This window comes from Urocampus carinirostris, unplaced genomic scaffold (assembly GCF_059441175.1).
Source record: "Urocampus carinirostris isolate Australia breed hairy pipefish unplaced genomic scaffold, RoL_Ucar_1.0 HiC_scaffold_33, whole genome shotgun sequence".
Lineage (NCBI taxonomy): Eukaryota > Metazoa > Chordata > Actinopteri > Syngnathiformes > Syngnathidae > Urocampus > Urocampus carinirostris.
This window is the reverse complement of record NW_028283140.1, coordinates 33493-55000: the sequence shown is the minus strand read 5'-3', so window position 1 is coordinate 55000 and position 21508 is coordinate 33493. Positions and strand designations below refer to the sequence as shown.

General features: G+C 53.0%; 1 non-coding gene across 1 annotated transcript; it reads left to right on the top strand.

Annotated features, from left to right (window-relative positions):
* Positions 1–19239: 19239 nt before the first annotated feature.
* LOC148345685 (18S ribosomal RNA) lies at positions 19240–21226 on the top strand. Its single transcript, XR_015848516.1, has one exon. It is a non-coding gene; the product is annotated as an 18S ribosomal RNA (ribosomal RNA).
* The last annotated feature ends 282 nt before the right edge of the window (positions 21227–21508 follow it).

Sequence of the window (21508 nt, the reverse complement as noted above, 5' to 3'; positions counted from 1 at the left end):
CACCGGCCGGGGACCGGCCCACAGGAGGCGGCAGCCGGTCCCCAAACACCAGCCGGGGACCGGCCCACAAGAGGCGGCAGCCGGTCCCCAAACACCGGCCGGGGACCGGCCCACAGGAGGCGGCAGCCGGTCCCCAAACACCAGCCGGGGACCGGCCCACAGGAGGCGGCAGCCGGTCCCCAAACACCAGCCGGGGACCGGCCCACAGGAGGCGGCAGCCAGTCCCCAAACACTGGCCGGGGAGTGGCACAAATTCTAAGTCCCACGAGCCCCTGGTGACCCGACAATCGGACTTAGTGCAATTTTCCAAGTGCTGCAAGCCAATGTTGGCCCGACAAGTCCCCAAACGGCAGCCCGGTTTTGAGCCACTAGTGTCGGCCTATAAGTCCCCAAACACCGGCCCGGTTTTACGACCACTAGTCCCCCAACACTAGCCCGGGATTCAGCCACTAGTGGCGGGCACAATTCCCCAAACACCGGTCCGATAATACGCGCGCATATCCCCAAACACCGGCCCGATAATACGCGCGCATATCCCCAAACACCGGCCCGATAATACGCGCACAATTCCCCAAACACCGGCCCGGATTTCAGCCACTATTGGCGGGCACAAGTCCCCCAACACTAGCCCGGGATTCAGCCACTAGTGGCGGGCACGATTCCCCAAACACCGGCCCGATAATACGCGCGCATATCCCCAAACACCGGCCCGATAATACGCGCACAATTCCCCAAACACCGGCGCGGATTTCAGCCACTATTGGCGGGCACAAGTCCCCCAACACTAGCCCGGGATTCAGCCACTAGTGGCGGGCACGATTCCCCAAACACCGGTCCGATAATACGCGCGCATATCCCCAAACACCGGCCCGATAATACGCGCACAATTCCCCAAACACCGGCGCGGATTTCAGCCACTATTGGCGGGCACAAGTCCCCCAACACTAGCCCGGGATTCAGCCACTAGTGGCGGGCACGATTCCCCAAACACCGGTCCGATAATACGCGCGCATATCCCCAAACACCGGCCCGATAATACGCGCACAATTCCCCAAACACCGGCGCGGATTTCAGCCACTATTGGCGGGCACAAGTCCCCCAACACTAGCCCGGGATTCAGCCACTAGTGGCGGGCACGATTCCCCAAACACCGGTCCGATAATACGCGCGCATATCCCCAAACACCGGCCCGATAATATGCGCACAATTCCCCAAACACCGGCCCGGATTTCAGCCACTATTGGCGGGCACAAGTCCCCCAACACTAGCCCGGGATTCAGCCACTAGTGGCGGGCACGATTCCCCAAACACCGGTCCGATAATACGCGCGCATATCCCCAAACACCGGCCCGATAATACGCGCGCATATCCCCAAACACCGGCCCGATAATATGCGCACAATTCCCCAAACACCGGCCCGGATTTCAGCCACTAGTGGCGGGCACAAGTCCCCCAACACTAGCCCGGGATTCAGCCACTAGTGGCGGGCACGATTCCCCAAACACCGGTCCGATAATACGCGCGCATATCCCCAAACACCGGCCCGATAATACGCGCGCATATCCCCAAACACCGGCCCGATAATATGCGCACAATTCCCCAAACACCGGCCCGGATTTCAGCCACTAGTGGCGGGCACAAGTCCCCCAACACTAGCCCGGGATTCAGCCACTAGTGGCGGGCACGATTCCCCAAACACCGGTCCGATAATACGCGCGCATATCCCCAAACACCGGCCCGATAATATGCGCACAATTCCCCAAACACCGGCCCGGATTTCAGCCACTATTGGCGGGCACAAGTCCCCCAACACTAGCCCGGGATTCAGCCACTAGTGGCGGGCACGATTCCCCAAACACCGGTCCGATAATACGCGCGCATATCCCCAAACACCGGCCCGATAATACGCGCACAATTCCCCAAACACCGGCGCGGATTTCAGCCACTATTGGCGGGCACAAGTCCCCCAACACTAGCCCGGGATTCAGCCACTAGTGGCGGGCACGATTCCCCAAACACCGGTCCGATAATACGCGCGCATATCCCCAAACACCGGCCCGATAATACGCGCACAATTCCCCAAACACCGGCGCGGATTTCAGCCACTATTGGCGGGCACAAGTCCCCCAACACTAGCCCGGGATTCAGCCACTAGTGGCGGGCACGATTCCCCAAACACCGGTCCGATAATACGCGCGCATATCCCCAAACACCGGTCCGATAATACGCGCGCATATCCCCAAACACCGGCCCGATAATACGCGCGCATATCCCCAAACACCGGCCCGATAATATGCGCACAATTCCCCAAACACCGGCCCGGATTTCAGCCACTAGTGGCGGGCACAAGTCCCCCAACACTAGCCCGGGATTCAGCCACTAGTGGCGGGCACGATTCCCCAAACACCGGTCCGATAATACGCGCGCATATCCCCAAACACCGGCCCGATAATACGCGCGCATATCCCCAAACACCGGCCCGATAATATGCGCACAATTCCCCAAACACCGGCCCGGATTTCAGCCACTAGTGGCGGGCACAAGTCCCCCAACACTAGCCCGGGATTCAGCCACTAGTGGCGGGCACGATTCCCCAAACACCGGTCCGATAATACGCGCGCATATCCCCAAACACCGGCCCGATAATATGCGCACAATTCCCCAAACACCGGCCCGGATTTCAGCCACTATTGGCGGGCACAAGTCCCCCAACACTAGCCCGGGATTCAGCCACTAGTGGCGGGCACGATTCCCCAAACACCGGTCCGATAATACGCGCGCATATCCCCAAACACCGGCCCGATAATACGCGCACAATTCCCCAAACACCGGCGCGGATTTCAGCCACTATTGGCGGGCACAAGTCCCCCAACACTAGCCCGGGATTCAGCCACTAGTGGCGGGCACGATTCCCCAAACACCGGTCCGATAATACGCGCGCATATCCCCAAACACCGGCCCGATAATACGCGCACAATTCCCCAAACACCGGCGCGGATTTCAGCCACTATTGGCGGGCACAAGTCCCCCAACACTAGCCCGGGATTCAGCCACTAGTGGCGGGCACGATTCCCCAAACACCGGTCCGATAATACGCGCGCATATCCCCAAACACCGGTCCGATAATACGCGCGCATATCCCCAAACACCGGCCCGATAATACGCGCGCATATCCCCAAACACCGGCCCGATAATATGCGCACAATTCCCCAAACACCGGCCCGGATTTCAGCCACTAGTGGCGGGCACAAGTCCCCCAACACTAGCCCGGGATTCAGCCACTAGTGGCGGGCACGATTCCCCAAACACCGGTCCGATAATACGCGCGCATATCCCCAAACACCGGCCCGATAATACGCGCGCATATCCCCAAACACCGGCCCGATAATATGCGCACAATTCCCCAAACACCGGCCCGGATTTCAGCCACTAGTGGCGGGCACAAGTCCCCCAACACTAGCCCGGGATTCAGCCACTAGTGGCGGGCACGATTCCCCAAACACCGGTCCGATAATACGCGCGCATATCCCCAAACACCGGCCCGATAATATGCGCACAATTCCCCAAACACCGGCCCGGATTTCAGCCACTATTGGCGGGCACAAGTCCCCCAACACTAGCCCGGGATTCAGCCACTAGTGGCGGGCACGATTCCCCAAACACCGGTCCGATAATACGCGCGCATATCCCCAAACACCGGCCCGATAATACGCGCACAATTCCCCAAACACCGGCGCGGATTTCAGCCACTATTGGCGGGCACAAGTCCCCCAACACTAGCCCGGGATTCAGCCACTAGTGGCGGGCACGATTCCCCAAACACCGGTCCGATAATACGCGCGCATATCCCCAAACACCGGCCCGATAATACGCGCACAATTCCCCAAACACCGGCGCGGATTTCAGCCACTATTGGCGGGCACAAGTCCCCCAACACTAGCCCGGGATTCAGCCACTAGTGGCGGGCACGATTCCCCAAACACCGGTCCGATAATACGCGCGCATATCCCCAAACACCGGTCCGATAATACGCGCGCATATCCCCAAACACCGGCCCGATAATACGCGCGCATATCCCCAAACACCGGCCCGATAATATGCGCACAATTCCCCAAACACCGGCCCGGATTTCAGCCACTAGTGGCGGGCACAAGTCCCCCAACACTAGCCCGGGATTCAGCCACTAGTGGCGGGCACGATTCCCCAAACACCGGTCCGATAATACGCGCGCATATCCCCAAACACCGGCCCGATAATACGCGCGCATATCCCCAAACACCGGCCCGATAATATGCGCACAATTCCCCAAACACCGGCCCGGATTTCAGCCACTAGTGGCGGGCACAAGTCCCCCAACACTAGCCCGGGATTCAGCCACTAGTGGCGGGCACGATTCCCCAAACACCGGTCCGATAATACGCGCGCATATCCCCAAACACCGGCCCGATAATATGCGCACAATTCCCCAAACACCGGCCCGGATTTCAGCCACTATTGGCGGGCACAAGTCCCCCAACACTAGCCCGGGATTCAGCCACTAGTGGCGGGCACGATTCCCCAAACACCGGTCCGATAATACGCGCGCATATCCCCAAACACCGGCCCGATAATACGCGCGCATATCCCCAAACACCGGCGCGGATTTCAGCCACTATTGGCGGGCACAAGTCCCCCAACACTAGCCCGGGATTCAGCCACTAGTGGCGGGCACGATTCCCCAAACACCGGTCCGATAATACGCGCGCATATCCCCAAACACCGGCCCGATAATACGCGCACAATTCCCCAAACACCGGCGCGGATTTCAGCCACTATTGGCGGGCACAAGTCCCCCAACACTAGCCCGGGATTCAGCCACTAGTGGCGGGCACGATTCCCCAAACACCGGTCCGATAATACGCGCGCATATCCCCAAACACCGGTCCGATAATACGCGCGCAATTCCCCAAACACCGGCCCGATAATACGCGCACAATTCCCCAAACACCGGCGCGGATTTCAGCCACTATTGGCGGGCACAAGTCCCCCAACACTAGCCAAGTTCTCAGCCACTAGTGGCGGGCACAATTCCCCAAACACCGGTCCGATAATACGCGCACAATTCCCCAAACACCGGCCCGATAATACGCGCACAATTCCCCAAACACCGGCCCGGATTTCAGCCACTAGTGGCGGGCACAAGTCCCCCAACACTAGCCCGGGATTCAGCCACTAGTGGCGGGCACGATTCCCCAAACACCGGTCCGATAATACGCGCGCATATCCCCAAACACCGGCCCGATAATACGCGCACAATTCCCCAAACACCGGCGCGGATTTCAGCCACTATTGGCGGGCACAAGTCCCCCAACACTAGCCCGGGATTCAGCCACTAGTGGCGGGCACAATTCCCCAAACACCGGTCCGATAATACGCGCGCATATCCCCAAACACCGGCCCGATAATACGCGCGCATATCCCCAAACACCGGCCCGATAATATGCGCACAATTCCCCAAACACCGGCCCGGATTTCAGCCACTAGTGGCGGGCACAAGTCCCCCAACACTAGCCCGGGATTCAGCCACTAGTGGCGGGCACGATTCCCCAAACACTAGCCAAGTTCTCAGCCACTAGTGGCGGGCACAATTCCCCAAACACCGGTCCGATAATACGCGCGCATATCCCCAAACACCGGCCCGATAATACGCGCGCAATTCCCCAAACACCGGCCCGGATTTCAGCCACTAGTGGCGGGCACAAGTCCCCAAACACTAGCCAAGTTCTCAGCCACTAGTGGCGGGCACAATTCCCCAAACACCGGTCGATAATACGCGCACAATTCCCCAAACACCGGCCCGATAATACGCGCACAATTCCCCAAACACCGGCCCGGATTTCAGCCACTAGTGGCGGGCACAAGTCCCCAAACACTAGCCAAGTTCTCAGCCACTAGTGGCGGGCACAATTCCCCAAACACCGGCCCGATAATACGCGCGCAAATCCCCAAACACCGGCCCGATAATACGCGCACAATTCCCCAAACACCGGCCCGATAATACGCGCGCAATTCCCCAAACACCGGCCCGATAATACGCGCGCAATTCCCCAAACACCGGCCCGATAATACGCGCACATTTCCCCAAACACCGGCGCGGATTTCAGCCACTATTGGCGGGCACAAGTCCCCCAACACTAGCCCGGGATTCAGCCACTATTGGCGGGCACAAGTCCCCCAACACTAGCCCGGGATTCAGCCACTAGTGGCGGGCACGATTCCCCAAACACCGGCCCGGCGCTGAGTATATGGCCTCCGAAAGGCCCATACATTCAGACGGGTCCATGTATTTTCAACGACAGCAGCAGTACCGCCAAAATCCATGCAGCGGCGCTGGATTTATGGCCTCCGAAAGGCCCATTCATTCAGACGGGTCCATGTATTTTCAGCGACAGCCGCAGTACCGCCAAAATCCATGCAGAGGCGCTGAGTTTATGGCCTCCGAAAGGCCCATTCATTCAGACGGGTCCATGTATTTTCAGCGACAGCAGCAGTACCGCCAAAATCCATGCAGCGGCGCTGTATTTATGGCCTCCGAAAGGCCCATTCATTACCAACGGGGCTGCAGTAGCATCCCGCGGCCACGCAGGGGCAGATATTGTGAGGGAATTACATGGTAGTGGACGGAGCGCCCATGCATTTCCAATGGGAGTGCAGTACCTCAAAAATCCGCTCCAAGCCACCGAACTTGAGGGCCCGACGTTCCCTCAACACTAGCCCAGTGCAATCGACATTTCGTTCTGTGTACATTGTTACACAGAATGACAATACAAGGGAATTATTATTATTATTATTATTATTATGTATTCAGCCACTAGTGGCGGGCACAATACCCCAAACACTGGCCCGGCGCTGGCTGAGTTTATGGCCTCCGAAAGGCCCATACATTCAGACGGGTCCATGTATTTTCAGTTTTCCGTAGCAGGTGTGATTGTTTGTTTAATTAGGTAGTTTGTGTTGGTGACGGTGTTCCTAACTGTGGTGGCTTGTTTGTAGAATGTGGGGCCCTGCGTTTGTGTTATGTTGATTTCTGGTAATTTACTTTTTACTAAGTAGTCTTTCAGGTTTTTGTTTCTTTTAAAGGCTGAGATGATTTTGTAATCTTGGATTATGCTTGTGTTCTGTAGTGTCTGATTTATATTTTGTCCATTCATTCAGACGGGTCCATGTATTTTCAGCGACAGCCGCAGTACCGCCAAAATCCATGCAGCGGCGCTGGATTTATGGCCTCCGAAAGGCCCATTCATTCAGACGGGTCCATGTATTTTCAGCGACAGCCGCAGTACCGCCAAAATCCATGCAGAGGCGCTGAGTTTATGGCCTCCGAAAGGCCCATTCATTCAGACGGGTCCATGTATTTTCAGCGACAGCAGCAGTACCGCCAAAATCCATGCAGCGGCGCTGTATTTATGGCCTCCGAAAGGCCCATTCATTACCAACGGGGCTGCAGTAGCATCCCGCGGCCACGCAGGGGCAGATATTGTGAGGGAATTACATGGTAGTGGACGGAGCGCCCATGCATTTCCAATGGGAGTGCAGTACCTCAAAAATCCGCTCCAAGCCACCGAACTTGAGGGCCCGACGTTCCCTCAACACTAGCCCAGTGCAATCGACATTTCGTTCTGTGTACATTGTTACACAGAATGACAATACAAGGGAATTATTATTATTATTATTATTATTATGTATTCAGCCACTAGTGGCGGGCACAATACCCCAAACACTGGCCCGGCGCTGGCTGAGTTTATGGCCTCCGAAAGGCCCATACATTCAGACGGGTCCATGTATTTTCAGTTTTCCGTAGCAGGTGTGATTGTTTGTTTAATTAGGTAGTTTGTGTTGGTGACGGTGTTCCTAACTGTGGTGGCTTGTTTGTAGAATGTGGGGCCCTGCGTTTGTGTTATGTTGATTTCTGGTAATTTACTTTTTACTAAGTAGTCTTTCAGGTTTTTGTTTCTTTTAAAGGCTGAGATGATTTTGTAATCTTGGATTATGCTTGTGTTCTGTAGTGTCTGATTTATATTTTGTCCATTCATTCAGACGGGTCCATGTATTTTCAGCGACAGCCGCAGTACCGCCAAAATCCATGCAGCGGCGCTGGATTTATGGCCTCCGAAAGGCCCATTCATTCAGACGGGTCCATGTATTTTCAGCGACAGCCGCAGTACCGCCAAAATCCATGCAGAGGCGCTGAGTTTATGGCCTCCGAAAGGCCCATTCATTCAGACGGGTCCATGTATTTTCAGCGACAGCAGCAGTACCGCCAAAATCCATGCAGCGGCGCTGTATTTATGGCCTCCGAAAGGCCCATTCATTACCAACGGGGCTGCAGTAGCATCCCGCGGCCACGCAGGGGCAGATATTGTGAGGGAATTACATGGTAGTGGACGGAGCGCCCATGCATTTCCAATGGGAGTGCAGTACCTCAAAAATCCGCTCCAAGCCACCGAACTTGAGGGCCCGACGTTCCCTCAACACTAGCCCAGTGCAATCGACATTTCGTTCTGTGTACATTGTTACACAGAATGACAATACAAGGGAATTATTATTATTATTATTATTATTATGTATTCAGCCACTAGTGGCGGGCACAATACCCCAAACACTGGCCCGGCGCTGGCTGAGTTTATGGCCTCCGAAAGGCCCATACATTCAGACGGGTCCATGTATTTTCAGTTTTCCGTAGCAGGTGTGATTGTTTGTTTAATTAGGTAGTTTGTGTTGGTGACGGTGTTCCTAACTGTGGTGGCTTGTTTGTAGAATGTGGGGCCCTGCGTTTGTGTTATGTTGATTTCTGGTAATTTACTTTTTACTAAGTAGTCTTTCAGGTTTTTGTTTCTTTTAAAGGCTGAGATGATTTTGTAATCTTGGATTATGCTTGTGTTCTGTAGTGTCTGATTTATATTTTGTCCATTCATTCAGACGGGTCCATGTATTTTCAGCGACAGCCGCAGTACCGCCAAAATCCATGCAGCGGCGCTGGATTTATGGCCTCCGAAAGGCCCATTCATTCAGACGGGTCCATGTATTTTCAGCGACAGCCGCAGTACCGCCAAAATCCATGCAGAGGCGCTGAGTTTATGGCCTCCGAAAGGCCCATTCATTCAGACGGGTCCATGTATTTTCAGCGACAGCAGCAGTACCGCCAAAATCCATGCAGCGGCGCTGTATTTATGGCCTCCGAAAGGCCCATTCATTACCAACGGGGCTGCAGTAGCATCCCGCGGCCACGCAGGGGCAGATATTGTGAGGGAATTACATGGTAGTGGACGGAGCGCCCATGCATTTCCAATGGGAGTGCAGTACCTCAAAAATCCGCTCCAAGCCACCGAACTTGAGGGCCCGACGTTCCCTCAACACTAGCCCAGTGCAATCGACATTTCGTTCTGTGTACATTGTTACACAGAATGACAATACAAGGGAATTATTATTATTATTATTATTATTATGTATTCAGCCACTAGTGGCGGGCACAATACCCCAAACACTGGCCCGGCGCTGGCTGAGTTTATGGCCTCCGAAAGGCCCATACATTCAGACGGGTCCATGTATTTTCAGTTTTCCGTAGCAGGTGTGATTGTTTGTTTAATTAGGTAGTTTGTGTTGGTGACGGTGTTCCTAACTGTGGTGGCTTGTTTGTAGAATGTGGGGCCCTGCGTTTGTGTTATGTTGATTTCTGGTAATTTACTTTTTACTAAGTAGTCTTTCAGGTTTTTGTTTCTTTTAAAGGCTGAGATGATTTTGTAATCTTGGATTATGCTTGTGTTCTGTAGTGTCTGATTTATATTTTGTCCATTCATTCAGACGGGTCCATGTATTTTCAGCGACAGCCGCAGTACCGCCAAAATCCATGCAGCGGCGCTGGATTTATGGCCTCCGAAAGGCCCATTCATTCAGACGGGTCCATGTATTTTCAGCGACAGCCGCAGTACCGCCAAAATCCATGCAGAGGCGCTGAGTTTATGGCCTCCGAAAGGCCCATTCATTCAGACGGGTCCATGTATTTTCAGCGACAGCAGCAGTACCGCCAAAATCCATGCAGCGGCGCTGTATTTATGGCCTCCGAAAGGCCCATTCATTACCAACGGGGCTGCAGTAGCATCCCGCGGCCACGCAGGGGCAGATATTGTGAGGGAATTACATGGTAGTGGACGGAGCGCCCATGCATTTCCAATGGGAGTGCAGTACCTCAAAAATCCGCTCCAAGCCACCGAACTTGAGGGCCCGACGTTCCCTCAACACTAGCCCAGTGCAATCGACATTTCGTTCTGTGTACATTGTTACACAGAATGACAATACAAGGGAATTATTATTATTATTATTATTATTATGTATTCAGCCACTAGTGGCGGGCACAATACCCCAAACACTGGCCCGGCGCTGGCTGAGTTTATGGCCTCCGAAAGGCCCATACATTCAGACGGGTCCATGTATTTTCAGTTTTCCGTAGCAGGTGTGATTGTTTGTTTAATTAGGTAGTTTGTGTTGGTGACGGTGTTCCTAACTGTGGTGGCTTGTTTGTAGAATGTGGGGCCCTGCGTTTGTGTTATGTTGATTTCTGGTAATTTACTTTTTACTAAGTAGTCTTTCAGGTTTTTGTTTCTTTTAAAGGCTGAGATGATTTTGTAATCTTGGATTATGCTTGTGTTCTGTAGTGTCTGATTTATATTTTGTCCATTCATTCAGACGGGTCCATGTATTTTCAGCGACAGCCGCAGTACCGCCAAAATCCATGCAGCGGCGCTGGATTTATGGCCTCCGAAAGGCCCATTCATTCAGACGGGTCCATGTATTTTCAGCGACAGCCGCAGTACCGCCAAAATCCATGCAGAGGCGCTGAGTTTATGGCCTCCGAAAGGCCCATTCATTCAGACGGGTCCATGTATTTTCAGCGACAGCAGCAGTACCGCCAAAATCCATGCAGCGGCGCTGTATTTATGGCCTCCGAAAGGCCCATTCATTACCAACGGGGCTGCAGTAGCATCCCGCGGCCACGCAGGGGCAGATATTGTGAGGGAATTACATGGTAGTGGACGGAGCGCCCATGCATTTCCAATGGGAGTGCAGTACCTCAAAAATCCGCTCCAAGCCACCGAACTTGAGGGCCCGACGTTCCCTCAACACTAGCCCAGTGCAATCGACATTTCGTTCTGTGTACATTGTTACACAGAATGACAATACAAGGGAATTATTATTATTATTATTATTATTATGTATTCAGCCACTAGTGGCGGGCACAATACCCCAAACACTGGCCCGGCGCTGGCTGAGTTTATGGCCTCCGAAAGGCCCATACATTCAGACGGGTCCATGTATTTTCAGTTTTCCGTAGCAGGTGTGATTGTTTGTTTAATTAGGTAGTTTGTGTTGGTGACGGTGTTCCTAACTGTGGTGGCTTGTTTGTAGAATGTGGGGCCCTGCGTTTGTGTTATGTTGATTTCTGGTAATTTACTTTTTACTAAGTAGTCTTTCAGGTTTTTGTTTCTTTTAAAGGCTGAGATGATTTTGTAATCTTGGATTATGCTTGTGTTCTGTAGTGTCTGATTTATATTTTGTCCATTCATTCAGACGGGTCCATGTATTTTCAGCGACAGCCGCAGTACCGCCAAAATCCATGCAGCGGCGCTGGATTTATGGCCTCCGAAAGGCCCATTCATTCAGACGGGTCCATGTATTTTCAGCGACAGCCGCAGTACCGCCAAAATCCATGCAGAGGCGCTGAGTTTATGGCCTCCGAAAGGCCCATTCATTCAGACGGGTCCATGTATTTTCAGCGACAGCAGCAGTACCGCCAAAATCCATGCAGCGGCGCTGTATTTATGGCCTCCGAAAGGCCCATTCATTACCAACGGGGCTGCAGTAGCATCCCGCGGCCACGCAGGGGCAGATATTGTGAGGGAATTACATGGTAGTGGACGGAGCGCCCATGCATTTCCAATGGGAGTGCAGTACCTCAAAAATCCGCTCCAAGCCACCGAACTTGAGGGCCCGACGTTCCCTCAACACTAGCCCAGTGCAATCGACATTTCGTTCTGTGTACATTGTTACACAGAATGACAATACAAGGGAATTATTATTATTATTATTATTATTATGTATTCAGCCACTAGTGGCGGGCACAATACCCCAAACACTGGCCCGGCGCTGGCTGAGTTTATGGCCTCCGAAAGGCCCATACATTCAGACGGGTCCATGTATTTTCAGTTTTCCGTAGCAGGTGTGATTGTTTGTTTAATTAGGTAGTTTGTGTTGGTGACGGTGTTCCTAACTGTGGTGGCTTGTTTGTAGAATGTGGGGCCCTGCGTTTGTGTTATGTTGATTTCTGGTAATTTACTTTTTACTAAGTAGTCTTTCAGGTTTTTGTTTCTTTTAAAGGCTGAGATGATTTTGTAATCTTGGATTATGCTTGTGTTCTGTAGTGTCTGATTTATATTTTGTCCATTCATTCAGACGGGTCCATGTATTTTCAGCGACAGCCGCAGTACCGCCAAAATCCATGCAGCGGCGCTGGATTTATGGCCTCCGAAAGGCCCATTCATTCAGACGGGTCCATGTATTTTCAGCGACAGCCGCAGTACCGCCAAAATCCATGCAGAGGCGCTGAGTTTATGGCCTCCGAAAGGCCCATTCATTCAGACGGGTCCATGTATTTTCAGCGACAGCAGCAGTACCGCCAAAATCCATGCAGCGGCGCTGTATTTATGGCCTCCGAAAGGCCCATTCATTACCAACGGGGCTGCAGTAGCATCCCGCGGCCACGCAGGGGCAGATATTGTGAGGGAATTACATGGTAGTGGACGGAGCGCCCATGCATTTCCAATGGGAGTGCAGTACCTCAAAAATCCGCTCCAAGCCACCGAACTTGAGGGCCCGACGTTCCCTCAACACTAGCCCAGTGCAATCGACATTTCGTTCTGTGTACATTGTTACACAGAATGACAATACAAGGGAATTATTATTATTATTATTATTATTATGTATTCAGCCACTAGTGGCGGGCACAATACCCCAAACACTGGCCCGGCGCTGGCTGAGTTTATGGCCTCCGAAAGGCCCATACATTCAGACGGGTCCATGTATTTTCAGTTTTCCGTAGCAGGTGTGATTGTTTGTTTAATTAGGTAGTTTGTGTTGGTGACGGTGTTCCTAACTGTGGTGGCTTGTTTGTAGAATGTGGGGCCCTGCGTTTGTGTTATGTTGATTTCTGGTAATTTACTTTTTACTAAGTAGTCTTTCAGGTTTTTGTTTCTTTTAAAGGCTGAGATGATTTTGTAATCTTGGATTATGCTTGTGTTCTGTAGTGTCTGATTTATATTTTGTCCATTCATTCAGACGGGTCCATGTATTTTCAGCGACAGCCGCAGTACCGCCAAAATCCATGCAGCGGCGCTGGATTTATGGCCTCCGAAAGGCCCATTCATTCAGACGGGTCCATGTATTTTCAGCGACAGCCGCAGTACCGCCAAAATCCATGCAGAGGCGCTGAGTTTATGGCCTCCGAAAGGCCCATTCATTCAGACGGGTCCATGTATTTTCAGCGACAGCAGCAGTACCGCCAAAATCCATGCAGCGGCGCTGTATTTATGGCCTCCGAAAGGCCCATTCATTACCAACGGGGCTGCAGTAGCATCCCGCGGCCACGCAGGGGCAGATATTGTGAGGGAATTACATGGTAGTGGACGGAGCGCCCATGCATTTCCAATGGGAGTGCAGTACCTCAAAAATCCGCTCCAAGCCACCGAACTTGAGGGCCCGACGTTCCCTCAACACTAGCCCAGTGCAATCGACATTTCGTTCTGTGTACATTGTTACACAGAATGACAATACAAGGGAATTATTATTATTATTATTATTATTATGTATTCAGCCACTAGTGGCGGGCACAATACCCCAAACACTGGCCCGGCGCTGGCTGAGTTTATGGCCTCCGAAAGGCCCATACATTCAGACGGGTCCATGTATTTTCAGTTTTCCGTAGCAGGTGTGATTGTTTGTTTAATTAGGTAGTTTGTGTTGGTGACGGTGTTCCTAACTGTGGTGGCTTGTTTGTAGAATGTGGGGCCCTGCGTTTGTGTTATGTTGATTTCTGGTAATTTACTTTTTACTAAGTAGTCTTTCAGGTTTTTGTTTCTTTTAAAGGCTGAGATGATTTTGTAATCTTGGATTATGCTTGTGTTCTGTAGTGTCTGATTTATATTTTGTCCATTCATTCAGACGGGTCCATGTATTTTCAGCGACAGCCGCAGTACCGCCAAAATCCATGCAGCGGCGCTGGATTTATGGCCTCCGAAAGGCCCATTCATTCAGACGGGTCCATGTATTTTCAGCGACAGCCGCAGTACCGCCAAAATCCATGCAGAGGCGCTGAGTTTATGGCCTCCGAAAGGCCCATTCATTCAGACGGGTCCATGTATTTTCAGCGACAGCAGCAGTACCGCCAAAATCCATGCAGCGGCGCTGTATTTATGGCCTCCGAAAGGCCCATTCATTACCAACGGGGCTGCAGTAGCATCCCGCGGCCACGCAGGGGCAGATATTGTGAGGGAATTACATGGTAGTGGACGGAGCGCCCATGCATTTCCAATGGGAGTGCAGTACCTCAAAAATCCGCTCCAAGCCACCGAACTTGAGGGCCCGACGTTCCCTCAACACTAGCCCAGTGCAATCGACATTTCGTTCTGTGTACATTGTTACACAGAATGACAATACAAGGGAATTATTATTATTATTATTATTATTATGTATTCAGCCACTAGTGGCGGGCACAATACCCCAAACACTGGCCCGGCGCTGGCTGAGTTTATGGCCTCCGAAAGGCCCATACATTCAGACGGGTCCATGTATTTTCAGTTTTCCGTAGCAGGTGTGATTGTTTGTTTAATTAGGTAGTTTGTGTTGGTGACGGTGTTCCTAACTGTGGTGGCTTGTTTGTAGAATGTGGGGCCCTGCGTTTGTGTTATGTTGATTTCTGGTAATTTACTTTTTACTAAGTAGTCTTTCAGGTTTTTGTTTCTTTTAAAGGCTGAGATGATTTTGTAATCTTGGATTATGCTTGTGTTCTGTAGTGTCTGATTTATATTTTGTCCATTCATTCAGACGGGTCCATGTATTTTCAGCGACAGCCGCAGTACCGCCAAAATCCATGCAGCGGCGCTGGATTTATGGCCTCCGAAAGGCCCATTCATTCAGACGGGTCCATGTATTTTCAGCGACAGCCGCAGTACCGCCAAAATCCATGCAGAGGCGCTGAGTTTATGGCCTCCGAAAGGCCCATTCATTCAGACGGGTCCATGTATTTTCAGCGACAGCAGCAGTACCGCCAAAATCCATGCAGCGGCGCTGTATTTATGGCCTCCGAAAGGCCCATTCATTACCAACGGGGCTGCAGTAGCATCCCGCGGCCACGCAGGGGCAGATATTGTGAGGGAATTACATGGTAGTGGACGGAGCGCCCATGCATTTCCAATGGGAGTGCAGTACCTCAAAAATCCGCTCCAAGCCACCGAACTTGAGGGCCCGACGTTCCCTCAACACTAGCCCAGTGCAATCGACATTTCGTTCTGTGTACATTGTTACACAGAATGACAATACAAGGGAATTATTATTATTATTATTATTATTATGTATTCAGCCACTAGTGGCGGGCACAATACCCCAAACACTGGCCCGGCGCTGGCTGAGTTTATGGCCTCCGAAAGGCCCATACATTCAGACGGGTCCATGTATTTTCAGTTTTCCGTAGCAGGTGTGATTGTTTGTTTAATTAGGTAGTTTGTGTTGGTGACGGTGTTCCTAACTGTGGTGGCTTGTTTGTAGAATGTGGGGCCCTGCGTTTGTGTTATGTTGATTTCTGGTAATTTACTTTTTACTAAGTAGTCTTTCAGGTTTTTGTTTCTTTTAAAGGCTGAGATGATTTTGTAATCTTGGATTATGCTTGTGTTCTGTAGTGTCTGATTTATATTTTGTCCATTCATTCAGACGGGTCCATGTATTTTCAGCGACAGCCGCAGTACCGCCAAAATCCATGCAGCGGCGCTGGATTTATGGCCTCCGAAAGGCCCATTCATTCAGACGGGTCCATGTATTTTCAGCGACAGCCGCAGTACCGCCAAAATCCATGCAGAGGCGCTGAGTTTATGGCCTCCGAAAGGCCCATTCATTCAGACGGGTCCATGTATTTTCAGCGACAGCAGCAGTACCGCCAAAATCCATGCAGCGGCGCTGTATTTATGGCCTCCGAAAGGCCCATTCATTACCAACGGGGCTGCAGTAGCATCCCGCGGCCACGCAGGGGCAGATATTGTGAGGGAATTACATGGTAGTGGACGGAGCGCCCATGCATTTCCAATGGGAGTGCAGTACCTCAAAAATCCGCTCCAAGCCACCGAACTTGAGGGCCCGACGTTCCCTCAACACTAGCCCAGTGCAATCGACATTTCGTTCTGTGTACATTGTTACACAGAATGACAATACAAGGGAATTATTATTATTATTATTATTATTATGTATTCAGCCACTAGTGGCGGGCACAATACCCCAAACACTGGCCCGGCGCTGGCTGAGTTTATGGCCTCCGAAAGGCCCATACATTCAGACGGGTCCATGTATTTTCAGTTTTCCGTAGCAGGTGTGATTGTTTGTTTAATTAGGTAGTTTGTGTTGGTGACGGTGTTCCTAACTGTGGTGGCTTGTTTGTAGAATGTGGGGCCCTGCGTTTGTGTTATGTTGATTTCTGGTAATTTACTTTTTACTAAGTAGTCTTTCAGGTTTTTGTTTCTTTTAAAGGCTGAGATGATTTTGTAATCTTGGATTATGCTTGTGTTCTGTAGTGTCTGATTTATATTTTGTCCATTCATTCAGACGGGTCCATGTATTTTCAGCGACAGCCGCAGTACCGCCAAAATCCATGCAGCGGCGCTGGATTTATGGCCTCCGAAAGGCCCATTCATTCAGACGGGTCCATGTATTTTCAGCGACAGCCGCAGTACCGCCAAAATCCATGCAGCGGCGCTGGGTTTATGGAATCCGAAAGGCCCATTCATTCAGACGGGTCCATGTATTTTCAACGACAGCCGCAGTACCGCCAAAATCCATGCAGCGGCGCTGTATTTATGGCCTCCGAAAGGCCCATTCATTACCAACGGGGCTGCAGTAGCATCCCGCGGCCACGCAGGGGCAGATATTGTGAGGGAATTACATGGTAGTGGACGGAGCGCCCATGCATTTCCAATGGGAGTGCAGTACCTCAAAAATCCGCTCCAAGCCACCGAACTTGAGGGCCCGACGTTCCCTCAACACTAGCCCAGTGCAATCGACATTTCGTTCTGTGTACATTGTTACACAGAATGACAATACAAGGGAATTATTATTATTATTATTATTATTATGTATTCAGCCACTAGTGGCGGGCACAATACCCCAAACACTGGCCCGGCGCTGGCTGAGTTTATGGCCTCCGAAAGGCCCATACATTCAGACGGGTCCATGTATTTTCAGTTTTCCGTAGCAGGTGTGATTGTTTGTTTAATTAGGTAGTTTGTGTTGGTGACGGTGTTCCTAACTGTGGTGGCTTGTTTGTAGAATGTGGGGCCCTGCGTTTGTGTTATGTTGATTTCTGGTAATTTACTTTTTACTAAGTAGTCTTTCAGGTTTTTGTTTCTTTTAAAGGCTGAGATGATTTTGTAATCTTGGATTATGCTTGTGTTCTGTAGTGTCTGATTTATATTTTGTCCATTCATTCAGACGGGTCCATGTATTTTCAGCGACAGCCGCAGTACCGCCAAAATCCATGCAGCGGCGCTGAGTTTATGGCCTCCGAAAGGCCCATTCATTCAGACGGGTCCATGTATTTTCAGCGACAGCCGCAGTACCGCCAAAATCCATGCAGCGGCGCTGGGTTTATGGAATCCGAAAGGCCCATTCATTCAGACGGGTCCATGTATTTTCAACGACAGCCGCAGTACCGCCAAAATCCATGCAGCGGCGCTGTATTTATGGCCTCCGAAAGGCCCATTCATTCCCAACGGGGCAGCAGTAGCATCGCGCGGCCACGCGGGGGCAGATATTGTGAGGGAATTACATTGTAGTGGACGGAGCGCCCATGTATTGCTATGGCCAATGCATTTCCAATGGGAGTGCAGTACCTCAAAAATCCGCTAGAGGGCCCCGAACTTGAGGGCCCGGCGTTCCCTCAAGTGCCGATTTTATACCCCCTTCTCCAGCCGACAGCCAGAATTATATTAGGGACTCGCAATTTTGAGAGGTGAGCACCAGGGCTAATCAGCGGCCACCCGTGACCATTGAGTCCGACAGAGCAGAGGCTAGGGGCGGCCTCGCATCTCGCAATTACCGAGGGAAGATGCCGGTTCTCGAAAAATTTCTAAGTTTTTCAAATTTTAAAGTATTGAAGTATTTAGGGCGCTTCCCGCGGCCCTGGCTTTTGCATGTACCCCTCTAAGCTCCGGTTCTCGAAAAATGTCTAAGTTTGTCAAACTTTAAAGTATTGAAGCCGGACTTCCGCGGAGGCTGACAGGGGGCCTCCATCGAAGCACCCTTCACCCCCGGGTGAGCCGGCGTCGGCCCACGGGCCTGCCGGTTCCCCAACTGAGCGATTGGCACACGAGACCCGCCTCGGAGGGCCCACGTCGGCCGGCGCAAGCCGGTGTTCGGGCGTGCGGCTCCTCCGGCTTTGCGGGTCAAGCTCCAGCGCCGAGGATACTAGGCAAACGTTGGGCCCCCCCGAGCCGAGTGGATACCCGCCTCAGAAAGAGCTGGGGCGGTACGTACGGACGGCCTCACTAAGAGGGAACGGAAGCTACTAAAGCACACGTATAACTGTCCGATGTGCGAACGAAAGTGAGGCCGGACGAATCCGATACGAGTTACGAGTGAGGCGGGATCCACGGCTGGCACTCGCGGGGCCCTCTTGCGAAACCATGCCTCGGCGTGAACCTTTTGGCGGCAGAACCAAGACGAACCGAGGTCGAGCTTCCGTCTCGAGCCACACCCAGACGTCCGACCGTCGCGGAGCCCGACGCCACGCGTGCTAGGGCTCCGCGCGAAACATCGTTTCACGACACCCGCTCGTCAGCCCGTCCGAACGTATACGAGTGTCGCGCGGCCCCCCGGGCCCGGCTGTAGCCACAGCCTCGTCCCGGACCAGGGCCGCACCGCCACCAGCAGCGCCCCCCCGGCGGCAGACGCACTCTGGTTGATCCTGCCAGTAGCATATGCTTGTTTTCAAGATTAAGCCATGCATGTCTAAGTACGAATGGCCAGTACAGTGAAACTGCGAACGGCTCATTAAATCAGTTATGGTTCCTTTGATCGCTCCACCGTTACTTGGATAACTGTGGCAAATCCAGAGCTAATACATGCAAACGAGCGCCGACTCGCGGGCGGGGCTCCGGCCTCGCCCCGGGGACGCGTGCATTTATCAGACACAAAAACCCACGCGGTGTCCGGCGGGCGGGGGCTCAGCCGTCGCGCGCGTCCCCCGCGTCCGGCCTCCGCCTCTCCGGGCGGGGGCGTAAGCGGCGCGGGCGGCTCCGCGCGCGCCGGTCCTCGTTCCGCCGGCCCGGCCCCCCCTTTGTGTTGACTCAGGATAACCTCGTGCCGATCGCTCGCCCACCCGAGGCGGCGACGACTCATTCGAATGTCTGCCCTATCAACTTTCGATGGTAGACTCTGCGCCTACCATGGTGACCACGGGTAACGGGGAATCAGGGTTCGATTCCGGAGAGGGAGCATGAGAAACGGCTACCACATCCAAGGAAGGCAGCAGGCGCGCAAATTACCCACTCCCGACACGGGGAGGTAGTGACGAAAAATAACAATACGGGACTCGTTCGAGTCTCCGTAATTGGAATGAGCCGAACACAAACCCATCGGCCAGCATCCATTGGAGGGCAAGTCTGGTGCCAGCAGCCGCGGTAATTCCAGCTCCAATAGCGTATTTTAAAGTTGCTGCAGTTAAAAAGCTCCTAGTTGGACCCCGGGACGCGAGCTGACGGTCCGCCGCGAGGCGTGCATCCGTCTGTCCCAGCCCCTGCCTCTCGGCAAAAGCCCCCGTGATGCCCTTCGCTGGGTGTCACTCGCGGGGCCCGAAGCGTTTACTTTGAGGAAATTAGAGTGTTCAAAGCAGGCCACACGGCCGCCCCTGCATATCGCAGCTGGGAATAATGGAATAGGACTCCGGTTCTATTTTGTGGGTTGTCATGAACTGGGGCCATGATTAAGAGGGACGGCCGGGGGCATTCGTACTGCGCCGCTAGAGGTGAAATTCTTGGACCGGCGCAAGACGGACGAGAGCGAAAGCATTTGCCAAGAATGTTTTCATTAATCAAGAACGAAAGTCGGAGGTTCGAAGACGATCAGATACCGTCCTAGTTCCGACCATAAACGATGCCGACTCGCGATCCGGCGGCGTTATTCCCATGACCCGCCGAGCAGCACCCGGGAAACCGACCAAGTGTCTGGGTTCCGGGGGGAGTATTGTTGCAAAGCTGAAACTTAAAGGAATTGACGGAAGGGCACCACCAGGAGTGGAGCATGCGGCTTAATTTGACTCAACACGGGAAACCTCACCCGGCCCGGACACGGAAAGGATTGACAGATTGAAGGCTCTTTCTCGATACCGTGGGTGGTGGTGCATGGCCGTTCGTAGTTGGTGGAGCGATTTGTCTGGTTAATTCCGATAACGAACGAGACTCAAACATACTAAATAGTACCGCGGCCCCCCGCGCGGTCGGCGGCAGAAAACTTCTTAGAGGGACAAGTGGCTCTCAGCCACACGAGAATGAGCAATAACAGGTCTGTGATGCCCTTAGATGTCCGGGGCTGCACGCGCGCCACACTGAGCGTATAAGCGCGTCGTCTATCCCCGCGCCGGCAGGCGCGGGTAATCCTATGAACCCCGCTCGTGACAGGGCCTGGGGATTGCAATTATTTCCCACCAACGAGGAATTCCCAGTAAGCGCGGGTCATTAGCCTGCGTTGATTAAGTCCCTGCCCTTTGTACACACCGCCCGTCGCTACTACCGATCGGATGGCTTAGTGAGGTCCTCGGATAGTCCCCGCCGGGGCCGGCCCCGGCTCCGGCGGTGTGCCAGAAGACGGTCGAACTTGACTATCTAGAGGAAGTAAAAGTCGTAACAAGGTTTCTGTAGGTGAACCTGCAGAAGGATCATTAACGTACGAGCGGCAGCAGATCCGCCTCGGTACACCCCCGACGAGCCAGACGCCGAGGGCGGCGGGTCGTCGCAGGCGGAGGAAGAGGGTAGACCGGGACGGGACGGGACGGGGGGCGCGGCGCGGGTCACTCCCGGGCCGCGCGTCGGAGCGAGTTCGGCGGGCGCCACGCGGCGCGGCGCGAGGCGAGAAAAGGCGGCGGGCGATGTCGCGCTACCTCCGTGCGAGCGGGGTAGCGCGCTCGTCCGACGACCCCAGTAGCGCGGCGCGGCGCGACGACAGG